General features: G+C 39.3%; 1 non-coding gene across 1 annotated transcript; it reads right to left on the bottom strand.

Moving 5' to 3' along the window:
* Positions 1–4,402: 4,402 nt before the first annotated feature.
* Positions 4,403–4,509, bottom strand: LOC127077805 (small nucleolar RNA R71). Its single transcript, XR_007787578.1, has one exon. It is a non-coding gene; the product is annotated as a small nucleolar RNA R71 (small nucleolar RNA).
* Positions 4,510–4,885: the final 376 nt, after the last annotated feature.

The following is a 4,885-nucleotide window of genomic DNA, read 5'->3' on the forward strand; positions in this document are numbered from 1 at the left end:
ATGTACGTACTCTGACTTAGGCCAAGCAGTTTCTGTGATCTATCTCTATAGATTCTGATTCCTAGTATATAGGCTGCTTCACCTAGGTCCTTCATAGAAAAGCATTTCCCCAACCAAGACTTTATTTGTTGCAGGGTAGGGACATTGTTTCCAATGAGTAATATGTCATCTACATATAATACCAGGAACACGATCATGCTCCCACTAACCTTCTTGTAGACGCAAGGCTCATCTTCGTTCTTGATGAAACCATATTGTTTTACTGTTTCATCAAAACGAAGATTCCAGCTTCTGGAAGCTTGCTTCAATCCATAGATTGACCTTTGTAACTTACATATCTTTTGGGCTTCTTCTGGTATGTCAAATCCTTCAGGTTGTGTCATGTACACATCCTCAAGAAGATTCCCATTAAGGAAAGCAGTTTTGACATCCATCTGCCATATTTCATAATCATGATATGCAGCGATAACAAGTAAAATCCGAACAGATTTAAGCATTGCAATTGGTGAAAAGGTTTCATCATAGTCAACCCCATGAATTTGTTTATATCCTTTTGCAACCAGTCTTTCCTTATAGGTATGTACCTTACCATCCATGTCAGTTTTCTTTTTGAAGACCCACTTGCATCCTATAGGGTTAACTCCTACAGGAGGCTCTACCAAGTTCCAAACTTGGTTTGTGTACATGGAATCCATTTCAGATTTCATGGCTTCTAGCCACTTCTCAGACTCGGGACCAGTTATGGCCTCTTGGTAGGTCACATGCTCATCTTGATCCATGAGTAATACATCACCTTGATCTGTTATGAGATATCCATATCTCTCAGGTAGGTGACGTATCCTGCTTGACCTACGCTGGTCTTGTTCTACTTGAGCAGGTTGCTCTTCCACAACTACTTGTGTTTCCTGCTCTAATTCCTCCTTAGGTGTATCGATGCTTTGTGATTCTTGAATTTCTTCAAGCTCTACTTTCCTCCCACTAACTGCTTTGGAAATAAAATCCTTTTCTAGGAAAACTCCAGTTCGAGCGACAAACACTTTGCCCTCAGAAGGATTGTAGAAGTAATACCCTCTCGTTTCTTTAGGATACCCCATAAATAAGCATTTGTCAGATTTGGGCTCAAGCTTAGTTGAAATTTGTCGTTTCACATAAACTTCGCAACCCCAAATCTTCATGTAAGACATATGTGGTTTCTTACCACTCCATATCTCATATGGTGTCTTCTCAACCTTTTTGGATGGAACACGGTTAAGTGTGTAAGCTGCTGTCAATAGTGCATGTCCCCAAAAGGAGTTTGGAAGATCGGCGTGATTCATCATGGATCGGACCATGTCTAACAGGGTTCGATTTCTTCTCTCAGATACACCATTCCATTGGGGTGTTCGAGGAGGAGTAAGTTGGGATAGGATCCCACACTCTTTCAGATGGTCATCAAACTCTAGGCTTAAATACTCACCACCTCGATCTGATCGAAGAGTTTTAATATTCTTACCTAGTTGGTTTTGTACTTCATTCTTGAATTCTTTGAACTTTTCAAAGGACTTTGATTTGTGTTTTACTAAATACACATATCCATATCTACTGAAATCATCAGTAATTGTGATGAAGTACTGAAAACCTCCTCTGGCTGGTATGTTCAGTGGTCCACATACATCAGTATGTATGAGGGCCAAAAGATCATTAGCTCTTTCACCTTTTCTTGTGAATGGAGATTTTGTCATCTTCCAAGTACTTTGGGCAGTTTCTCTTCCAGTGTCCGGTCTCACTGCAATGGAAGCAGGTGCCTGCCTTTGCTATGCCTCCAGTAGGCTTCAAAGCAGCAACAGTGGGTATGGGTTTGGCAACTTCCTTGCCTTTCCCTTCTCACCCTGCTTGGTGGGCCTTTTGTTCTGTCTCTTTCCATTTCTGATCATCCGAATGGACTTCCCTTTTGTCTTCATATTCTGCTCAGCTGTTCTTAACATGGCTAGCAGTTTAGGAAGTGATTTGTCCATATCATTCATATTGAAATTTAGGACAAATTGACTGAATCTATCTGGCAACGATTGCAAGATCAAATCAGTCGCAAGTTCCTTTCCGAGGGAAAAACCCAACCTTTCAAGGTTTTCCACATACCTGATAACACTAAAATTTACGTATTTTCGACTATGATTTCACATGCATTCTAGTTGTTTTATTGTCATTTTGTTGTGTTATTACTATGTTTTCCTTTGTTTTTAGGTTTTTACTTTAATCGGAGCCCCGATCGAGAAAAGGAGTGAAAAAGGGCTAAAAACCCTAAAATTCAGCATTTTGTGCTTATGGCCTACCCAGTGGCGGGCGCCACAGACCAAGCCATGCCGTGTCAAATTCAACTTCCATTAACTCCCAAGTTTTCCCACTACTTCCACTAAGGCGCCCCATTTTGTGCTTGTGGCGGGCGCCACAAGAGGAAAAACGATTTCCTCCTATCTTCAAGTTGAAGGGCATCCAAGTCATTTCCATCTTTTTACTTGCTTATAAATAGAAACGCGAATTCACTTTTACAATCATCCAAACTTAGAGAAGAGGCAAACTCAGAAGCAAATTTGTTTCACTTAGGCATATATTCAGTATTTTATAGTGGTAATCGCTTCGCATTGGAGTGTTACCACAATTGTGTCATCAAGTCTGTGATAGAGCCTGTAATCGAGTTTGGAGCACTTTGGAAGGAAGTTAATCCTGCCGCCATTTTCTTTTGCGCATTGCAATTTACTCAGCCCTCCGATTGGAGCAGGTTTTTATTTCTTGTCTTTACTTTATTTATTTCCCGCACTCGCTTTTACTTTATTTATTTCTCGCACTCGCTTTAAATTATTTATTTCCCGCACTCGCTTTTACTTTATTTATTTCTCGCACTCGCTTTACTTTATTTATTTTCTCGCACTCGCTTTTACTTTATTTATTTCCCGCACTCGCTTTAAATTATTTATTTCCTCGCACTCGCTTTACTTTTATTTATCTCCTCGCACTCGCTTTAAATTATTTACTTTCCGCACTCGCACTACTTTTATTTATTTTTATGCACTTTTACTTTACCATGTCTAACTAAATCTAAAAGGTTAGAATGTAAGGATCATAATTGAACCGATAATCCGTACAATTGTTCGTAGAAACACTTAAGGGCTATTTTAACTTTCAAATTAAGTTTTCCCGCACTTCAATTCCGTTGGGTAAGATCGAAAGCCGTCCAACGTCTTTTTAAACTTAATTGTTTTTAACTATTTCAAAAACAGCGAAAGCGCTTTGTTTAGTTCATTAGGAGATTTTAACATTAAGAAGAAAAGAGATTTTAAAACTATTTTCGGATGCGTTTATAAGAATAGAGTCTGGTTCGTAAGAACCTCTTTTGGTTAAGAAATCCAGGTTATAATACTTTTCAACTTAGTCAAGATACTATATTTCTTAAAAATAGGTTTACTACTCTAACGCAATGCGCGCCTTTTTATAAGTGACAATAAGAGGGTTTGATTAGGGAGTACAACTCGGTTCTGAATACGCGAAAGCGACAATTTCTGTTAAATTAGTTCTTTTCAAAGTAGGAAACATTGCCCATAAGTAGTTCTATTAGCAAGTACTTGGATTATCAATTGATTACGTGAATTACATTCGACCCTGTCTTTATTAATTAAATCTATTTAAATACTTTACTTTTCATTGCACACTATGAAAAACACCTATTTTGACCGCCTTTGATAAACACCATAACAACAGATAACGATAGCTTGACACTTGGTCTCTGTGGATTCGAAAATCTTTTATATTACTCTAACGCGTTCGTATACTTGCGAAAAGTACCGCATCAAGTTTTTGGCGCCGTTGCCGGGGACCAATTTCGTCAAATTTCATTTTCCTGTTGTTATATCGTTTAGACTTAGGTTATTTCCCGCCGGTCAATGCGAAGAACTCGCAGCACCGGAAGTTTAAGCTTAGTAAACCCTCTGGCGGAACCTTAACGTTACGCTCGCGCACGTTTATTCTTTCATAGAATTAAGAGAGCTATGGCCGAGATCAAAACCAAAGACCTCTTAAGGACTTCGCTCAACCATCTAATGAAGAACCTAGTTCTAGTATAGTAAACCGAACTATCCCAACCAATAATTTTGAACTTAAACCATCTCTGTTACAACTAGTGCAACAGAGACAATTCGCGGGTCTCGCTACTGAGAACCCTAACCAACATCTTAAAATATTTCTTCAATTAGCAGATACTTTTAAAACCAATGGAGCTTCTCCTGAGGCAATACGTTTAAGATTATTTCCTTTTTCCCTCAGAGATAAAGCCCTATCATGGTTAGATTCCCTTCCACCCAATTCTATTACGACTTGGGATAACCTTAGAAGAGTTTTTCTTGCTAGATATTTTCCCCCGAGTAAGACCGCCGTTCTTCGAAACCATATAACTAGATTTATCCAAAACCAAGGAGAATCGTTGTTCGAAGCTTGGGAGAGATATAAAGAGTTATTACGAGCATGCCCACATCATGGTTTAGAAAACTGGTTAATCATTCAAACCTTCTATAATGGACTTCATTATAACACAAAGATGACCATCGACGTTGCCGCAGGCGGTGATCTGACGAACAAACCTTACCCTGAAGCTAGTACCCTCATCGAAGACATGGCTCAAAACCATCAATCATGGGGAGTCGAACGAGCGACAGTTGAGAAGAAGGAAGCCCAAGGAGGAGTGCATGAACTAAGCTCTATAGACATGATGCAAGCTAAAATGGACGCATTAGCCCTCAAAGTCGAGCATATGTACACGAACCCGAATATTGTAGCCGCAGTTTCGTCGGATTGTGAGATATGTGGAACCCAAGGACACCAATTTGCAGAATGCAATTTATTGAACGAAACCCACTCC

The sequence above is a fragment of the Lathyrus oleraceus genome, chromosome 4 (assembly GCF_024323335.1).
Source record: "Lathyrus oleraceus cultivar Zhongwan6 chromosome 4, CAAS_Psat_ZW6_1.0, whole genome shotgun sequence".
Lineage (NCBI taxonomy): Eukaryota > Viridiplantae > Streptophyta > Magnoliopsida > Fabales > Fabaceae > Lathyrus > Lathyrus oleraceus.